At 46.5% G+C, this 21,108-nt stretch overlaps 1 protein-coding gene across 5 annotated transcripts in view; it reads right to left on the bottom strand.

Annotated features, from left to right (window-relative positions):
* The window catches only part of DNAJB6 (DnaJ heat shock protein family (Hsp40) member B6), a 71,127-nt gene extending 55,967 nt beyond the window's left edge, over positions 1 to 15,160 (bottom strand). For 4 of the 5 annotated variants that reach the window (XM_068549774.1, XM_068549777.1, XM_068549776.1 and 1 more), the window contains exon 1: positions 15,011 to 15,160. The gene's annotated coding sequence lies outside the window, so the exon portion shown is untranslated. Of the gene's footprint in view, positions 1 to 14,685; positions 14,929 to 15,010 lie in introns of those variants that run through there. The other variant, XM_068549775.1, reaches the window with a different exon arrangement.
* Between the last annotated feature and the right edge of the window lie 5,948 nt (positions 15,161 to 21,108).

Here is a 21,108-nt window from a genome sequence, read left to right as displayed (position 1 = left end):
TTAGTAACATTTTAGTTTTCGTTCTATAACTTTGTTTTCAAAGAATTACATAACCACACAGTATGTCTCTCCCTCCAGTATCAGCTTATCACAAGTGGCTTTTAAAAAATGTAACGTTTCCAATACTGTATTATGAATGAGTGTAATACTGTATGTCACAAAAATATGATTCATTCATTAGTGTATAGGCTAGGCTATCGTGAAGCAATCATATCGATTACACTAGGCTACCATAAAGCAATCATACTGCTGCTGTTTCATTATTGATGTACGCATTATCATACCTATAAACAAACGTGAATTTCATTCACATTATCTTTTCATTTTTGTCACGTAGATACTAACAGACAATTCACCTTGTAAAAATATGATGTAAACTTACGTTATCAATACAATACTGTGAATGCAATTCCCCTTTTTTATGATTTTCTTAATATTTTCTCTAGTTTACTGTAAGAATACAGCAATATAATACATATAACATACAAAGTACATGCCAATCAACTTTGTTATCGGCAAGGCTCTGCTCAACAACAGACTACTAGTTAACTTTGGGGGAGTCAACAGTCATACACAGATTTTCAACTGCGAGGGGTCAGCACCCCTAAAGCCCCACGTTGCTCAAGGATCAACTGTACACTCTTTCGAGAGACCAAAAAAAATTCAAACTCCTGGGGCAGGCAAGATGCACAAGGCAAATTTAACCTGGAAATTACTACCCAGAATAGATGGCCAGTTAGGAGCACAGCAACCTCACATCTCTGGAACCAAAAACCTGACCACTGGCAAGAACATCCGCAAAGCAGCAGAAAGCCAGCATCCCTTCATTTGTACTTCAGAGGGCTACTAATTAACTCTCTGTAGGTATTTTCACTTTTGAGCTCCAGTTACTGCTGCATGGGGACATCTTAGTGCCCAGCAATGACAAAAATGCTGGGAAACCCTACCAGACCACTGTCACCAATGGGACAAGGGGAGAAGTCTCAGGATGAACCCGCCCTCCCCTAACAGTTGAACCACTGCCTGAGCCACATGTGACCAGAGGTCACCGGTGTGTCAGATGCCACTGCTTAGACATCTTTGCTCCCAATTCAAAGCTCATGTTCTCCTAAGTCCAATCGATGTGTCCTGTATTTGCAATAACGTGCCAGTGTCTGTGCAGACAATGGTGGGGAAGAGCAAGATCCTCAAGGCAGTCGGCGCGGACATGGCAAGATGGGCTTAGACTCAGCCGTGCCCGCCAAGTGGTGAACGCTGTGACCGCCTAACCACCTACCACACCCCCCGGGGAAGACTCATCTGTCCCACAGGACCATCACGGGGACTGAAGGAGCACATGAGCGTCATCAATTAACAGCGCCTGGGACACAAGCCACACTTGGATGCTGGCTGTTTTCTCCCTTTCTAAATGGAGACTACCCCAAGAAGGAAATGCAGATGAACTGAGTGACGCCCATCAGACGCCCGGTCTGCAGCCAACTCTGGACACAAACACTGCCTTCACTACAGTCCTGTCCAGCTCCAGCCCACCACTCAAAGCTGACTCTGATATAACGTCAAGAGGAAAAGCTTCCCCCATTAACGTCCAACGCGCACGTTCACGGCTCACGCTGTTTGACCTCCCAAAGCCCTCAGCACCCACGGGCTTTCCGGCTGTGGGGTCTCCTGGTCTGCCTACCTCTTGCCCGCCTGCTCCCCGCAATCGGCCTGTGAATAAACAGTGGGAACGCCGGGGGCTCAAAGCCCCCTTCCCACCCTACTCCTGTGTTTTCATCCACTCTGTTATTTAAATACCGTTTATGTAGCAATGATTCCCTAACGTTAGCTCCAATCGTAGATCTCACTTTGGCATTCAGACACAAACAGACAGATGGCTACTGACGTAGCCACTTGGACGTCTGACAAGACATCCCAAATAGAACATGACCAAATTTAACTCTCGGTCCTCCCCACTCCCACACCTGGCCTTTCCCTATTAATTCTACCCCAAGCTGCTTGGCTGGAAACCTTCACCATCACCAACACTGCTACACCGCCACATACACACAACAAACTAATCCACGGTTCTGCCTGGTTCACCTGCAAAATACCTCAAACCCCTTCACTTCTCTTGATCTTCAGTGGCACCAGATATCCTACTCTGAAATACTGTGGGAGCCTCCTTCTCACAGCTAAGATGAGCTATAAATATGCAGATGCTATCACAACAGACACTACCTACTGTCCAGCACCAGACAAACCAGCTCTAAAGGACACTGTCAGCTCCCCTGGGGAGTCATGGAGTGACACTTCACTGCGCTAGCTAATGCTAGGTCTGGGACAGCAAAGGTACCACATGAGCCTAGGATATGCTGTCAATCAAAGTAAAGGTGCCAGCAGAAAGCACAGGCCGGGTCAAGAAAAACACAATTGTGGAACTGTGCCAGCTTGGAGGTGACTAAGAATAAATGATAACTAAGTGCCATCTGGGCTCCAGGACTGGTGTCTGTGGCAAGAAAAGAACTTTGGGGGGAAAACTGGTGGGATGTGAATAAAGTCTGTAGTTAACAGTACTGTACCGACATAATTTTTCAGTTTTGATGAACACCAGGGTTACATGTGTTATGTTAAGGAAAGCTAGGTAAGACGTATACAGGAAAACTCCTGTACTATCTTCACAACTCTTGTAAATATACAATGGTTTCAAGGTAAAAAGTTCAAAAGTCAGTCAAAAAGAGAAAAAAGTACACCCATGTCAAAATGACGTCGGAGCAAAATTGATGAAACATCCACAGATCAGATGGGATTCTGAGTATCAAAAAGAATGGCTGCCATGCATTTTTTTCCTCCAGTTTTATTGAGATATAATTGACGTAGAGCACTATGCATGTTTATGGTGTACAATATGACAATTTGACTTACATACATCATGAAACGCTTATCACGATCAGTTTAGAGAACATCTATCACCTCATATAGATACAAAATAAAAGACACAGGAAAAGTATTTTTTCCTTGTGATGAGAACTCCTAGGATTTACTCTTAACTCTCACATATAACACACAACAGTGTTAATTATATTTCTCATATTGTACATCAAATCCCTACTACTTATTTCTCTTATAACCGGAATGACCGTCGTGCATTTAAAGTACACATACCAGGGACTTCCCTGGGGGTCCAGTGATTAGGACTCCGAGCTTCCACTGCAGGGAACTAAGATCCTGCATAGCCACAAGGCGGAGCCAAAAAAATTAAAAAATTTTCTAAAAGCATACATAACAGCAATAAAAAAAAAAAAAATTAAGCATTTATTGCACTGCCTTTCCTCTATGCAAACTACGTGTGAAACCAAATAGCTGATGAGCCAACCTTCTTTTTATAGATGAATTCCAGCACACAAATGCAGAAGAAATGCCGGATTTTGAAAACACTATTATCTTGAAACCCCCAACACAGTGATTCCCAAAGCACAGACTTGGCCCAGCAGCATCAACCCGGTCTTGTCAAACAAAAATGACCTTTTAAGAAACCGAGTTCAAACCACCACATAAAGCCTTCCCACTACAATAAACACTAACGAGTCCACACTCTCGCTGCCCCAACAGACTCTGGGAGCAGCCCTTAGTTCTGGACGGCTACCTCTTCTTTCTGAACAGTGGAGCCTGCAGGGAACTGTCCCTCTAGGTCCTTGTTCAGGTTACATAAGGCATTTGAATTTCTCCTCCACACAGATGTCCTCAAACATTCAAGGGCTTTATCTTCATGCACTTTTCACTCTCTAGGTTAATAGAGCCTCACATTTCTTTGCAGTTAACTCCTAAGAACACTACCCTGGTCCCTGCCGAGAGCAAGCTCCAAAGCTGCAATTCCTTGGTACCCAGAACCCAACACTGATAATGAGGACACGCTCCAGCCGTCACCAACAAAAAGTAAGACCACCGTTGCCCCACTTCCCTCTCAACTCCCCTAGGAAACACCAGAACCCGATGACCAACACAGACTTGGCTAAGCTGTGGTCTTTCTGAGCCTGCAGTCACCGTCTTGCCTCCTATTACTCACTTTGTACGACTGTGGCTCTTCAGACAAGTGAAGTTCACAGCTTTTGCCCATAAATTCCACCTTGGATATGGCGGCCCATCGTCCCAAATGATCAACCCTTTTGGATACCAATTACACCATCAACGCATTCACTCTCAGTAAAAACAACGCTGTAATTCTGAGTGAATTTCACTATGTAAACTTAATATTGAAAACAATCATGATACTCTTGGGACCAAGTCACCAAGTTTAGGAAAAGACAGACCTGTAAACAAGTTAGGCATATACAACTAAGAAAGTATGAACAGAGTGTTGGGGAGAGGTTATGGAGACAGTGGGGCAAAGAAAGAGGTTATGGAGTCGGCCTGCGCCATCAGGCCGTGCCGCGAGTGCAGGGCTCAGGTACTTGACACTATGGACACTCTCTCTTATCAACACTATCTTTTTAGTATTCAACCAGTGCCAATAAGATTAACAAATTTTAATACAAACAAATTAAAACGTGCTCTACAGACAATAAAGTGACAATACCCCAAGGTCTAGAAACAAGAGGACCAAATGAGGTCCCTTATCCCGAGGATACCTCCTTGGAAACCTGAGACGTTGGCTTCAGTACTGATCCCACAACCACCACCCTGCAGTGTCAGCCACAGATTAATTCACTTCTTGCTGCTTCAGAATAATCAGGCGTAAAAGAAACAATCTAAGTTTTGACAAAATCCATAGAAGGTTAATTGCATTCAAATTACTTTTGACTAACCCCAGAGTTTTACACAAAAGAAAAAGCCACTTATGGGAATTCCCTGGCGGTCCAGTGGTTAGCACTCCGTGCTTTCACTGGTGGCCTGGGTTCAACCCCTCGACGGGGAACTAAGATCCCACAAGCGAAAAAAAACAATACAAAACAGCCACTTACACACTTGTATCAGGAATTTCTCTACAGAATTCAGTATTTCTAAATATTTTAAGTGGCCGTCACCTAGCCCCTCAGACTGGCCAAGTGTCCTCCTCCCCAGAGAAAACTGTAAGGCTGGAGGATGAGTGAGAACCTGGACCCCCCAAGCACTTCCAGTGCCCACCTCCATCCCCGTCATCTCCGTGCTCGGCTGGCACTACAGGAGACAGGAAACACCACAACACACGGGCCCTCGGGGCACTGAGACCACTCGACCTGCCTTCCCTTCTCCATCGCCCCTGGATGCAGGGAGCAGCGTGCTTCCACACCCCGCACCAGGGGGTCAGCGCATCTCCCCCTCAGCCGTGGAAAATGAGGCACGGTTTCTGTGACAGAACGCTGCATGGAAACGCAGACACAGACTTTTTTAAAAGCAAGTGTCCACGAGGACTTCAGGCAGGTGGGAACTGCTGCCGGCAAACACCACCTCAAACCGAGCTGCCTGACCCGCAAGCCAAACAAAGTCACTTACGCCTACAGTCATTAAAACTAAACAGCACTGGAAACTCAGCCCCTCAGTCGCACGAGCCCCATTTCCAGTGCTCAGCCCCCAGTGTGACTACTGGCACCCACCCTGCAAAGGACCAGTGTGGAACAGGAGTTCTCAGACAGACAGGGCTGGTCCTAACAAACATCGATTCAGGCTTAAGGGGAATCTGGGTGAGGAGTGGGAAGATGCTCATTTCTAACTACAATTATCAAAGTTCTTAAATTCCCACTGACACGATCTGTATGTTAAGGAAGCTAGAGAAAACCAATGCTTTAGATTTTCAATTAAGAAAAAAAAAGAATGTTTCTTAGGACTAGTTTGTTAATCTATGCAATTTCCAACAAAACAGGTCTAATATCAAGTAAAAAAATTTTAACTCTGCCTCTTTAGTAAAGCCACTAACTAGCCTAATACCCATTAACCAAAAATAACTGCCTCTTGGGACTTCCCTGGCGGTCCAGCGGTTGAGACTCCACGCTTCCACTGTCGAGGGCACAGGTTCAATCCCTGGTCGGGGACCTAAGATCCCCGCAAGCCACGCAACGCAGCCAAAAAACAAAACAAAAACAAAAACAAACCCTGCCTCTTCCAATAAACTTATTCGCCTTCAATGTTAGGAGTTTCAGAACACACACTTAAGTCTCATGGTACCTAAACTCACGTGTGGACCACTTGAGGAGAAAAGTGTACACCTCCCCAGGACATGTGCACATACTTATATACAGGCACCTCAGAGATATTGTGGGTTCGGCTCCAGACCACAATAAAGCCAATTAAGTGAGTCACACAAAGTTTTCTGGCTTCCCAGTGCATATAAAAGGTTACTTTACATTATACTGTCACCTGTTAAGTGTGCAATAGCATTATGTCGAAAATAACAATGTACATACCTTAATTTTTTAAAAACCTTTATTGCTAAAAAAAATGCTACCCATCATCTGAGCCCTTAGTATCTTTCTGCTGGTGGAGGATCTTGCCTCCATGTTGGTGGCTACATGGCCGTGGCGATTTCTTAAAATGAAGCCATGAAGTTTCCTGCATCAACTGACTCTTCCTTTCACACTGATTCCCTGCAGCATGCAATGCTGTTTGGTAGCGTTTTACCGATGGTAGAACTTCTTTCAAACTTGGACTCAGTCCTCGCGGACCCTGCTGCTGCCTCATCAGCTAAGTTCACGTCCTAGTCTAAATCCTTTGTCGTCATTTCCACAATCTTCACCAGCAGTAGATTCCATCTCAAGAAACCATTTTTTTTTTTTTTGCTCTCCGTAAGAAGCAATGCTTTTCTGTGAAAGTTTATCCTGAGATTACAGCAATTCAGTCACATCTCAGGCTCCACTTCTAATTCTAGTTCTCCTGCTGTTTCCACCACATCTGCTGTTACTTCCTCCACTGAAGTCTTGAAGCCCTCAAAGTCATCCATGAAGGTTAGAATCAATGTCTTCCAAACTCCTGTGAATGTTGGTATTTTTACCTCTTCCCATGAACCACGAATGTTCTTAATGGCATTTAGAATGGTAAGTCCTTTCCAGAGGGTTTTCAACTGACTTTGCCCAGATCATTAGAGGAACTGCTATCTATGGCAACTACAGCCTTATGAAATGTATTTCTTAAATAACAGGGCTTGAAAGTCAAAATTATTCCTTGATCTGTGGGCTGTGGAATGGACGTTGTGTTAGCAAGCATGAAGACAACATGAATCTCACTGTACATCTCCATCAGAGCTCTTGGGTCACTGTCAAGGAGTAGTTTTTTTTTGTTTGTTTTTTATTTTAAACATCTTTATTGAAGTATAATTCCCTTACAATGGTGTGTTAGCTTCTGCTTTATAACAAAGTGAATCAGTTATACATGTACAATATGTTCCCATACCTCTTCCCTCTTGCATCTCCCTCCCTCCCACCCTCCCCATCCCACCCCTCTAGGTGGTCACAAAGCACCGAGCTGATCTCCCTGTGCTGTGCGGCTGCTTCCCACTAGCTATCTATTTTACATTTGGTAGTGTACATATGTCCATGACACTCTCTTACCCTGTCACATCTCACCCCACCACCTCCCCATATCCTCAAGTCCATTCTCTAGTAGGTCTGTGTCTTTATTCCAAGGAGTAGTTTTTTGAAATGAATCTTTTTTCTGAAAGGTGAGTCGCAACAGTGGGCTTAAAATACACAGTATACCATGCTGTCAACAGATACGCTGTCATCCAGGCTTTGTCGTTCCACGTACAGAGCACAAGCAGAGCAGACTGAGCATAATCCTAAGGGCCCTAGGAGTTTTGGATGGTAACTCAGCACTGCTTCAACTAAACTCACCAGCTGCATTAGCCCCTAACAAGAGAGTCGGCCTGACCTTCGAAGCTTTGAAGCCAGGCACTGACTTCTCCTCTCTAGTATCAAAGTCCTAGATGGCACCTTCTTCTAACGTAAGGCTGTTTCATCTGCGATGAAGATCCGTTGTTTCGTGTAGCCGCCTTCATTAATGATCTCAGCTAGATCTTCTGGATAACTTGCTGCGGCTCCTCCATCGGCACTTGCTGCTTCGCCTTGCACTTTTATGTTACGGAGACGGCTTCTTTCCTTAAACCTCATGAGCCAACCTCTGCTGCCTTCAAGCTTTTCTCCTCCAGCTTCCTCACCTGTCTCGGCCTTCACAGACCTGAAGAGAGCTGGGGCCTTGCCTGCATTAGGCTTTGGCTTCAGGCAATGTCGTGGCTGGTTTGATCACCTGTTCAGACCACTAAACCTTTCTCCTCAACAGCAATAAGGCTGTGTTGCTTTCTTACCATTCGTGTGCTCACTGGAGCAGCACGTTAATCTCCTTCAAGAACGTTCCTTTGGGGGCTTCCCCGGTGGCGCAGCGGTTGCGAGTCTGCCTGCCAATGCAGGGGACGCGGGTTCGAGCCCTGGTCTGGGAGGATCCCGCGTGCCGCGGAGCGGCCGGGCCCGTGAGCCGCGACTGCTGAGCCTGCGCGTCCGGAGCCTGTGCCCCGCAACGGGAGAGGCCGCGACGGTGCGAGGCCCGCGCGCCGCGATGAAGAGTGGCCCCCGCTCGCCGCGACTGGAGAAAGCCCTCGCGCAGAAACGAAGACCCAACAGAGCCAAAAATAAAAATATATATATATATTAAAAAAAAAAAAAAAAAGACCGTTCCTTTGCCTTCACGACTTGGCTGTTTGGGGCAAGAGGCCTAGCCTTCAGCCTGTCAGCTTTCCACACGCCTTCCTCTCTCAGCTTCAGCATTTCTAGCTTTTGATTTAAACTGAGAGACGTGCGACTCTTCCCTCACTTGAACGCTTGGAGGCCACTGAAGGTTATTAACTGGCCTGATTTCAACACTGTTGTGTCTCAGGAACAGGGAGGCCGGAGGAGGGCGAGAGAGATGGCGGGTTGGTGGAGCAGTCAGAACATGAGCTGTCTTGGATGGGCGGGGTTTTTAGGGCCCCAAAACAATTACAACAGTAACATCAAAGATGACTGATCACCATAACATAATAACGAAAAAATCTGAAATATTGCGAGAATTACCAAAATGTGACCCAGAGATACAAAGTGAGCAAAAGCTGTCGGAAAAATGGGGCCAATAGACTTGATCGATGCAGGGTTGCCACAAACCTTCAATTTGTAAAAAAGGCAGTACCTGAAAAGTGCAATAAAGGGAAGCGCTGTAAAACGAGGTCTGCCTGTACCTGAACTACTACTATGTACATCAAAACCAAAAATAAAATCATAAATGATGAAACTAAGAATACTCGTATGTACTTACCAAGCATTACGGTTTCACATCATAATTAGCTAACATCTCAAGGTTCACTGGAAGGAGAGAGCCTAGACAGTTTCCTTCACAACTGACAGAGGTGGTCGTTACGTGTAAACATCATCTCCAACGTGCAGTCGCTGCATAGCCTTTTACTCCTTGACCAGTTTACTCATACAGGTGTCCCCTGCTTTTCCAGAGTTCTCTTTACAACACTTCACCTTTAAGAAAGACCCACATTAATACCTTGTTTTTGCCAGCCCAAGAAATCCGAACAGGATTTTCACTTCTACAGAAAAAGGAAGCATTAGAGGCGGCGCCCACCGCAGCAGTGAGAGCGGCCCCGCCAGCTCCTTCCCGGAACCACGCTCCGCATCTCCGCATCCAGCCGCCACCGTTGAGCTGTGAGCCGTGCCTGTGAGCACCTGTGCTTCATCTCCATTGATCGTGTGCGTCCACGAGCAGGACAGGTCCTCAGGTAACTGCTTCTTCACCTTAAGCCATTTCAGTTCAGGAGAGGTTTCCTAGGAAACCTAGAAACTCTTCTTTCACAGAGTGGGTGAACCTGTCTCAGTCTAATAGTCCAAGTGCCATCATCTGGAAATGCTCCCACACGGGCACATGCACCAGAACACTGCAAAACACTTGAGCCGGCAGCTGTATACCCCTCCAAGGTGCAAGACTCTCTCTTTCCTCGGCCTTGCTCGTCTCAACGATTAAGGAGCATGTCAGGATGGACGTGTAAAGTCAACTTAAAATGGCCAACTCAGTAGAAGCATTTACTTCCCCTCCTCCTGAAATATTCACAGAAGATTTTAAAGAAGCACCTCAGGTGACAGACACAAATATCCATCTAGAGTGTGAGGTGCTCCACGATGAGTCAGCTCTAAGAACCCAAGTTTTTTGAACAGCTTAACTGGCCCCTTTTTTAAGTTATAAAATTTTGACTTTAATGAGTTATCTAAAGGAGAATTTCCAAGTCATTACACATGCCCCATGTTCTTAACAACACTTAAAGAATGTATGTTCCCTGTATAAAAAAATAAATAAAATTCAAAAAAAAAAGAATATATGTGCCCAACATGATTGCTGTGATTCTGAGACCTCTGGCTACTCTGTCCCAAATCTTCGCCATCCACACAAGTAAGGTGTGTAACTGGGCTAAACTGACCACCTTGGGACCTCCCTGGTGGTCCAGTGGTTAAGACTCCACTCTTCTACTGCAGGGGACGTGCGTTCGATCCCTGGTGGAGGAACTAAGATTCCCGCATGCCGCACAGTGCAGCCAAATAAAAGATTTAAAAATAGGGACTTCCCTGGTGGCGCAGTGAAGACTCCGCACTCCCAACACAGGGGGCCCGGATTTGATCCTGGTCAGGGAACTAGATCCTACACGCATGCCGCAACCAAGAGTTCGCATGCCACAACCATGGAGCCCAGTTGCTGCAACCAAGGAGCCCTCGAGCCACAACTAAGACCCGGCGCAACCAAGTAAGTATTTTAAAAAGATTAAAAAATTTTAAAAATAACCATCTTTCCACCCAAGAATCTGTTCTCAAATTATCTCTCCATCTAACGTCTAAGAAACCTTGCTCTGATTGCAATAAAAATCCTCCTTCATTCCTTCCCAATCCAAGAGACTCCATATTGAAAATGGAGCTGCAGGGGGAAAAACCACCTTCCTCCTTCCAGAAAGCTTTTCATTATTTTCCACCCCACAGATCGCTATTTATATTGCACACGGTTTTACATAATGCAATTTGTCCATTGAAGACATTCCTTGTCTTTAGCTTAAAAAACCAGAAAATCAAAATACTCACTACTTCTAACTTAGAAAAGGACAAATCTTAAACATCTTCGTTTAAACGCTGAATTCATGTTATGACATGAAACTAATTTTCTGCAATACTACTTGCTTAATATAATGGAAATAGGCAAGTTTAAAAAAAAAATAAATGATAAACGTGGCCAAGTTTCCTACACGTCATTTCATTATCTGATGAATTCCCAGCACACACAGAGGTAGGGGGAGAAACAGAGATGAACTACCAATCCTTATCACAGATCATCTACTTATAGTTTGTTCTTACTCAATATGCCTTAAAGCATTCCTGAAACAAGGGGGGACTTCCCTGGTGGCGCAGTGGTTAAGAACCCGCCTGCTAATGCAGGAGACATGGGTTCGAGCCCTGGTCCAGGAAGATCCCACATGCCGCGCAGCAACTACTAAGCTCGTGCACCACAACTACTGAGTCTGCGCGCTAGAGTCCGCGAGCCACAACTGCTGAGCCTGCCTGCCACAACTACTGAGCCCGCGCGCCTAGGGCCCATGCTCCGCAACAAGAGAAGCCCGCGCACCGCAGCGAAGAGTAGCCCCCACTCACCACAACTAGAGAAGCCCGCGCGCAGCAACGAAGACCCAACGCAGCCAAAAATAAAAAATAACAAACAAGGGAAATTATTTCCTCTATAACTCAGGATCCAAGACCATTCTTTCAACTGGCAATCATCACCTATTAGACACGTGAGGGCATGACTAACTTCATTTCATTAAAATAAAAAAATACATGCGAAGTACTCAGTCCTGGTACTTGTGAACTGAATTTGTATGCTATCTGTATTTTTTGTCCAACCTTCCTAAACTCTGGATTCCATTATTAACCACAGAGAGTAATCAGGGAACAGACAGACCGGGAAAAAGGATCCAATTCAACCAACATTTTCTGAGTACTCTGGGTCCAGGACAATGCTATAGTCACAAAGGAACACAATTAAAATTCCAGGCCTGCCCAAAGGACCTCACAGGAGGGCCCCAGTGCGCCATCACACGCACAAGGCAAGCTCTAAAAGTCTTTCTTGGTAAAAGGCAGGATGAAAATTTCAGAGTGCACAGAATCACATGCTGCACGAGGAAATCACCATTCCAGGGACAACTGATCCTTGCAAACGAGCTTAGGAACCCTAAAATACCTGGAGTATTCTGACATACAACTAGTAGTTCTGCCTCATGGCCATATGCAATGGTTGGTGTTTTTTACTCAAAATGGCCATAAGTCCTTACAAATTTTATATACGACAACAATTTTAAGAGAAAGCCAAACTATGCCTAAATAACATAACTTCTGAAGTAAAGAGCGAGATGTAAATTAGACAGAACCTTTTCTACTTTGATGTACATTGCAACCCTTCTAACTACTTTTATTGTTTTTTTCAGAAATTTCCCCCACCTTAAAAACCACGTATTTTTTTAAAAGATTTACTCAGTTCAGAAACAAAAGTTTTATTCTCTGATCAAAGAATGGACAGGCGCGAGCTCACACTCTAGAGCACACGCTCCAAAGTTTACTTCTCTCTTAAGTAGGATATTGAAACAAAAGGAATCAAATGTCTCCCTAAGAATATAAAAGTCCGAAAAACACATTATAATCTACAATAAAAACATCAAATTTTTTCTAGCTGACATATCCAGGAAGCCATTTTCTCCAATGAGGCTTTAAAATTGTCTTTCTATACACTATTCTTACCCTCACCAACTTCACTTTTCTTCACTTACCTCACTTTTTTCAAGTTTGAAGTTCTCTCAAATTCTGTTCACCCAAGAGAAACTACAGCACTTCTTACATCTTGCCACTGATCCCATCCTAATTCACTAATAAGCCTGCAGTTAACCTGCTCTCGCCACTGGGTGGTGTCCTGGACAAATTTTAAGCAAAGAAGATTTTTAACACAGAACACCGTCCTAAATTCTAGATCATTTCCAAAGAAGTGAAAAGGCCAAAAAAAAAAAAAAAAAAAAAGTTTTCTAAAAATTCTTTAAAATATCAAAAGACTGATTGCACTCAATCCTTACCAACAGACACCAGAAGTGACATTTAATCATCCTTTAAGCGTTAACCAAGGTAGCAGCTGACCTTGAACACGCAGTCATACACAGACGGCACCCCAGTGGAAGGCAAGAAGTTAACACCAACGTCACTAAGATGACACGCTCAGGATTACACTGTGATGCCGAAAAGCCGGACTGAAAATAACCGTGCCCGCTTTAAAGCTAAAAAAGGCACAGACCATTCCACCCCAAACTCGGTATTTGAGTTTGCTAGGCTGAAAACTGTCGTTGCTGGTGAGGAGGATAATTATATTTGTTTGGAACTGTCCAAAATAGAGCTGACACAAGGGAAAATGGTCCTACCCTGGGTTCTACCACCTAAAAAAAAATGGGTTTGCTTGAAGAGGAAAGCGATTGCATGCCACTGGTTGCAGATATCACACCACAATGCCCTACGCTGACTTAGTATTCAGAGTATTACTCAAATAATACTCTCCACCCAGCCCTCCAGGTGAGTCTCGGCCCTGCAGCCAGAAATACTTTCCAAATCTACCACTCTGAGGACAAGAAAAATTTAAAACACTGATATTTTGAAGAGGATGCTGAACACGTCAAAGTCTTTGAAAGCCCTTAAATTCCCAACTTCCTAGCCCTGCACAGCACCACACAAAGCCTGCTTAGGCAAATCCCAAAAACCAACTTCTCATCCCCTTTTGTTCTCCTCCCACTTCCTGTCAAGTCATCCACACCTAGACCGAGACAATTCACCCCCAAATTCATGACTCTGCATAACCCCCAAAATTCCACAGCTCCCTGGATAGTGTGCACAAAGGGCACTCATATTTCTACTACAGCCCGTACAAATTACTCAACTCCTAAACCCACAGGAGCTAAGTTTTCTGGAAACAGGAATATTCTGGATTAAACTTCCCAGACGGAATCGGGGAGGGTGTGGTATAGGGAGAGGGCGGAGGAAAGAAGTACAAAATGCCTTTCAGACACCATGAAAACATTCGGATGTGCGTTAACTATTAGAAAAAGAGTAAAACCTGAACGAGCAGCACACAAGTTCAAATGCTAAGAGTTTGTTTCTCTTTCCTTTTTTGGTCATTCGGCCGAACTCTTCCACTAAGTCAATTACCTGCCTTAAAAGATTCTAGCCATAAAGTCTTACTGCGAATCCACAACGGAACTAAAAACGCTGAGAATACAAAGGGCGCCGCTCAGTCCACCCTTCCCAGGCAGCCCCCCGGGCGGTGGTGAGATCTCTTCACCACCGCCGTGTCCTTCCCGCGTAGCCGGGAGAGGTACGCGTCCGACGAGCGACCCACACGCTCTAAAAACGTTTCGCGAGACAACACAAGTTTGCAATTTCCACTTCTTGCGTCAGTTCTTTCCTTACTTGGGCAAAAGTTGATAGAAACTTCAGCTACATAAACTGCGGTGCACCCCGAAGCAAAACCCAGCAAACTGGCTTTGTAAGCCGAAAAGCCAGGCGTTTCATTTCCATCTCCGACACACTTCGGAGGAGCCAGCGTGGAGTTCCCGACACGCGCGGCCTCGCGTCCCCCGCCCGCTTCCCGGTCTCCGCACTAGGCAGCGCGGCCTCCCACGAGCCTCTACTCTCCCTGCACACCTACCTCCTCCTGGCTTCAAGGCCGTCTATGTGGGGCCTTAAAACCGAGGGAAAACGCAGCGTCCCACGCGGCAGCGCCGCCCCCGCCCGCAACAACCGGCGCGCGGCCCCCAGGACGCCGGGAGGAGGGGAACCCCCAGGACAGGGGGAGGGGCCCGGGGGAGGAGGCCGCGAGGGGCGAGCTGGACCCCGGCCCCACACGCGGCCCCCGGCCTGCCCCCGCGCCCCCGACCCCGGTCTCACACAAGCCCGGCCCCCGGCCTGCCGCGGCCAGGGCCCGGGTCAGGTGGGCCGCCGGGCCCGCCCCGCCGGCCGCTGGCGGCCCTCACCGAGGACGCGGAAGCCGGCGGAGGAGGGCGCGGCGGGGCGGCGACCGGGGCTCCTCGGCTCCGACACGGCGGCGCGGCTGGCGGTAGCGGCTGGACTGCGACGGTCCTCGCGCTTTCCTTTCTCTCCTTTCTCCAACAACAAACAGGAAGTGCGTCACGCGGCGGCGGCGCGGCGACGACACTTCCGCCCTGCCCTGACGCCGCGCATGCGCCCTGCCCCGGCCCTCCTCCGCCCCCGCCTTCCCGAAGGTTCTGCGCGGCCCGGGACGCGGCGGGCAACGCGCGTGCGCAGTCGGGGCCCCGTCGCCGGCGCCCGACGGCGGCTCTCGTCGGGTCCCGTCGGTGGGTCTGCGCGGCCGGCGGGTGTCCCCGGGGCCCAAGGGGTGGGCCGCTGACCCGCCCTTCGCCTGGGCCCCTGGAGAGCCGGGGGGGCCGTGGGTCTTGTTCTTCCCACTTGAGATCAGAGACCGTATTTTGAGGAGCCGTTTCTTGTGTAAACCCTCCCTGTGTTACGCACCTAGTTCTTAGCAGGTGACCAGCAGGTGACCAGTTAGCAAAAGAAAACTGTCTTACTCGGCGTCAATTCTCCATTCCCTCCTTTGGTAGGTTATAGAAATCCCTGGTCAGGGGAGGCACAGCGGTGTTGGGTGTTAGCAACTCCTGGTGAAGCTGAGACGACCTCGGCGGGGCTGGCATTTCCTTCAGCGCCTGCGCACCTGGCTCCGCCGCACGCAGCCCTACCTGCCGGCCGGTCCCCGGGGTTTTCTTTCCCTCCCGGGGTTGGCAGTGCTGGCGTGTGACAGCTCGCATGTAAATGAGTCCCTACTCAACGCAAGTGGGAGCTAACCTCGGAAAGCAGGCAGCACAGAGACGTGGAGTCTAGATAGTAGGCCAGCCACGAATAGCTTGGTCTTCCTCCAAAAAATAAATACTTATTTATTAAAACATCTGCCAGTGCAGTGAGTTAACTGTGTCAGGAGAAAAACCGACCAGTACCAACAGGGCGTCTCTCGGCGTTCCGGGGGAACAAACACCGTGAAAATTAGAAAATACTCCATATTTAAGGAGCTCTTTGCGGACAACAGAGAAGATCTTCAAAGATTAAAGACTTATTCCAAAATTAGCGTTAGCCCAGATAGCGGTGCTGCTGGAAACTTACTCCGCTGGAAGTCGCTTCAACATGGAACCGCAGGGATCTGATCTGGAGTGGAAGGCCTTTGGAGAGAAGTGGGGAGGCTGGTTGGCCTCGGAAGACAGTTGGAAAGGCCTTGGGCTGTTTGTTACCTGACAGGCAAGGGAAGCCAGGCGGCGACGAATCTGTGGTTTGCAGAATGTCTGGAAGAGGAGGGAGGCTCTGTGACTTTGTTTCCTCGTCTGTAAAATGGGGATAAAGGCTTCATGTGAAGGTTAATTGTATGTGCTTGGCTCTGTGCTGGGCACATAGAGATACTCAGTAAATCACAGCTCTTCTGTGTCATGGCCTCTCGGAGAAACTGTTAAAAGGCATGGACTTCTCCCCAGCAAAACGTGCTAGTGATAGGAGAAAATTTGTAGACACAGGCGTGCACGCACACACATCCTGCCAAGCCCACCTCTGAGTCCAGGAACCAAAGGTGAAGGTCCCGAATGACAGTTTAGCAATTATTGCTCTACTGAGAAATTTATCTTTGATCGAAGAATAACATTTGTAAAAATTTGCCCTGAGGCAATAAATGCAAGAACAGAGAATGAAAGAAAAAAGTGCATGCAAGGTTATTGATAACAATTTTCTTTTTTAATTTATTTATAGCTGTGTTGGGTCTTCGTTTCTGTGCAAGGGCTTTCTCTAGTTGCGGCGAGCGGGGGCCACTCTTCATCGCGGTGCGCGGGCCTCTCACTGTCGCGGCCTCTCTTGTTGCGGAGCACAGGCTCCAGACGCGCAGGCTCAGCAATTGTGGCTCACGGGCCTAGTCGCTCCGCGGCATGTGGGATCTTCCCAGACAAGGGCTCGAACCTGTGTTCCCTGCTCTGGCAGGCAGATTCTCAACCACTGCGCCACCAGGGAAGCCCTATTGATCACAACTTTGCAGGTAATCAGTTCCTCCCTATCAGGAATACTCTGCAGGCCATAAAAATAATAATGTAGTTATACTTATTAACATCAAATGTATCCAAGATGCATTATTGATATAGTGATCCCATTTTTGTAAAATCGTATTCGTGTGTGTGTGTGTGTATGTGTGTGTGTGAACATATACATATAATTTTCCCTCTTTGCTTTTGAGTTCTTAGCTAAGACTCCCTATAATAAAAGACAGATGATACAGGAGAAAAACAAATGCAAGTTTATTAACATGTATACCTCAGGTATACATGGGAGACACCAGGAAAATTTAGTAAACTCCAGGAGGTATCCAAGCCATCATTTTAAACACCATCTTCAGATAAAGACAAAGATGTAGGGGGAGGGGGAAGGGGGGAGGGAAGCCAGTTAAGGGAGGTTATAAGGAAAAGCACAGTAAACAAGGGTAAGGTTGTTATGCAGATTTCAGTCTGCTGCCTTCTCCATGGATAAGCGGTTCTGTGATTTAGAATCGTCCTCCTTTTCCGGGTACAGAGGGGGAGATGTGTTAGAAATGGAGATTTCCCTTATAAATGTAAATTTCCCTACAAAAGGGTAAATTTCTACTCTGTTCTCAGAGTTTCTCCTGCTTCTGCAGTTTCTCAAAAAAAAAAAAGAATGGCTCAAAGTAATCCTTATGCCAAAGAGGCATATTCTGGGATGGCATATTCTGCTACTTCAACCTAGACGCACAGAAAACTGGAAGAATACTCAATAATGAGTATTTCACATAATTCTCACTTTCTTCTTTCTGATTTTAAGTATTGTTTGAACTTTTGTGTTACATATAAAACATTTTTATTTTATTTATTACTTTTCAAAACTAATAAAATCACGTTTATGAAGTTGAAACCATGAGTCCTCCAGAACTCCGTAGTAGTGTGGCTTGAAGTGGTGAGAGATTGAAATACAGCGGTGAGATAAGCATGAGTGTATTTTCATTTCCCCATTTCGTGCGCATACGTTGAACACCTACTGTATACCAGCACTACGCTGTTCCCCAGGCGCACGTAAAAGAAGGCAGAACTCTTTCCGTCCAGGACGTTCCCGTCCAGTGAGGAAGACAGGTCCATAAACCGGAGGTTCCAGGGCTTTGTAGCCAGAGCTATTAAGGTCTAAGATTACAGCCTCCAGGCCCAGAGGAGAGACATCCAAACCAGGATGAGAATGAGGGCGGCGGGGAGGGGCGGACAGATCAAGAAAAGCATCTCAGAAGAGGCCAATCTTGAGTGAGTTTTGAAAGATAAGTAGGAATTAATATTTGAAGCCCTGCGTGGATGGAGAGAGTTCCAGACAGAGGAAACATTTCCAAGGGTAGCCAAGAACATAAATGAATGAATAAATAAATAAATAAGTAAATAGTGCTATTTTAAAAACTAAAGCTGTTCCACATTGTAGGAATGGCAACAAGATTCTTATTTCAGAAGGAAAGCTCTTTTTTGGTTATGCGAAGGTAAGGATATCAACAAGGTCTAGAGGAAAGAGAGGCAGACTGAAGGACCGTGTGATGGGTGAGACTTCTTTGTGGAGAAGAGCATCTTTGCAAAAGTTGTGACAGTTTTAACTGAAGAAGTTGGACAAGACCGAAGGCCTGGGGGTGGGGGAGTAGAGGCCTTCTCTGAGAAGGGAGGACGGCTGGAAGGGGCAGCCTTGCAGGAAGGGCCCAGCCGGGGGCCCAGGGACCTGAGAAGCAGTGATCGCTGATGTCCAATTATAAAGCATTGTTTCCAAGCGTTTTCATTCCTTTTGTAACATCTCAGGTCTTCAGAAATGTTTATCAACCTTTACAGTCTGGTGGTATCTTTGTGTGTGTGAAAGGTAGCCTTGAGAAATGAAGGAGGGGGCAGGGCCTGTGTGCAGGAGACCCTGTGTGCAGGGCCTGTGTGCAGGGCCTGTGTGCAGTGACCACTGAACGGGTCTCAGCCTGGGGACCCTAGAAGCGAAGCCCTGTGAGGGGACGGGCTCTGGACTTCTTGCGGTCACTTTAGAGGGAGACTCAAATTATTTAATTGGACAATGAAAGGAAACGGTGACTGTGAAACCTTGGAAATGTTTCCAGGTTATAGAAGAAAAATCTTGAGCATCTGTGTTTGACTAGGTGTGGTGGGGGTGAAGGAAAGGGGAAAGGAAAACTCAATTCCACCATGCGAAGGTTTTAACCGGGAGGAGGAGCCAGTCTGGGTGGGGAAGAGAGAGTGAGGATGCTGGCCATGGGGAGAAAGGTGACAGTGGGGATCTGCTGAAAGTACCCAGCAGACATTGTCACCGGCTACCTGGGACTTCAAAGACCTATCAAAGCTGCAAATCAAGGTTTAAGAGCCTCGTTGCTGTGGGAAAAGAAAGAGAAGCTGAGGGAACAGCAGGCAGTAGGGGGCCCTAGAAAATGGTGTGTGCTGCACTCAGAGAAGAGGAATCTCCAAAAAAAGCTTGGTTAACATCATCAAGTGAAAAAAGAAAAAGGATGAGAGCTGAGAAACATTCATGGTTCAAGTGTGGGTGGCCTTTGATGGAGTAATTGCAGGAGACTGGATTACAGAGGGGTGCTTTATGGGGAACCCAGGCAGCAGTCAGAAAGATTTGTCCCCAACAGAGAAGGCAAGAAAGACAATACCCAGCAAGGGAAAGTCAAGTGAAGCCTTGGCGTTTATCTGGTTTTGTTGTGTTTGTTTCTGGTTGTTACCTTGAAGACACTCCTGCATGTTTCTAATCAAAGAGCCCATGGACAGAAAAGGAATTGATGATGCTGGAGAGAAAGAGAAGATTAAAGTCATTCTCAAGGAGTCTGGAGGATTGGAACCCAGCGTAAAGGTAGAGGAACTCACCTTGAATAGGAGGGATGTATACCTTCCCTTAAAAACAGACGGGAAGTAAAGGAGGCAGAGACAGAGGACTCAGAGGTGGGACTCCCTTCCTCAGCCCGAACTCCACAGAGGAGGAAACAGATGGATTGGGGACAATTGTGGGGAGCGTTTGGGATTCCAGGACGTATTTAACACGTGTAAAGGGCAAGCAATAGAGAAGGTCCTTAATCTCGAAAGATAAAGGAATAGGGAGGAACTTGTGAACTCTGAAAGCTGTCACACTGCCAGGCCTCAGGACACTTTGGGTCTTTGGGTGAGTGGAAAGGGAACAGAGTGCCAGCACCGAGGCCCGAGAAGGAACACCGGCTGCTTTTACGTTGGGACCACGAGGACATGATGCATAGACTTACCTTTCTGCCCTGCGTCCCCAGGATGCCCAATAAAACATCGATGTTGACCATGCTGTGACTTAACCACGAGGCTGGTTTCCCTGTCTGTGAAATAGGAGTAATGATAGCTGCTGTACCTTGTATGTGCGTTAGAACTTATAAAATTAGTTCTTTGCGATCCCCAGATAAAAGGTATCACAAAAGCACAAGGTGTTGTATGAGAAATGTGCTATTTCACATACATTTTTAGTGTACGTTTCTCTAATCAAAACGCCTTCAAAGCCCCACAGGAACGTGTGCCTATCAAAAATCTCCACACTGGTCAGAATGGCCACCATCAAAAAGTCTACAAGCAACCAATGCTGGAGAGGATGTGGAGAAAAGGGAACCCTCGTGCACTGTTGGTAGGAATGTGTAAATTGGTGCAGTCACTATGGAGAACAGTGTGGAGGTTCCTTTAAAAACTAAAAATAGAGCCACCATATGATCCAGCAATCCCACTGCTGGGCATATATCTGGACAACACTCTAATTCAAAAAGATACATGCGCCCCTATATTCACAGCAGCACTATTTACAATAGCCGAGACATGGAAGCAACCTAGATATCCATCGACAGATAAATGGATAAAGAAGATGTGGTACATATATACAATGGAATACTACTCAGCCATAAAAAGAATGAAATAATGCCATTTATAGCAACATGGATGGACCTAGAGATTATCATACTAAGTGAAGTAAGTCAGACAGAGAAAGACAAATATCATATGGTATCGTATGATATACCATATGATATATGTATATA

Source organism: Eschrichtius robustus, chromosome 8 (assembly GCF_028021215.1).
Source record: "Eschrichtius robustus isolate mEscRob2 chromosome 8, mEscRob2.pri, whole genome shotgun sequence".
NCBI lineage: Eukaryota > Metazoa > Chordata > Mammalia > Artiodactyla > Eschrichtiidae > Eschrichtius > Eschrichtius robustus.
This window is presented reverse-complemented; position numbering and strand designations above follow the sequence as displayed.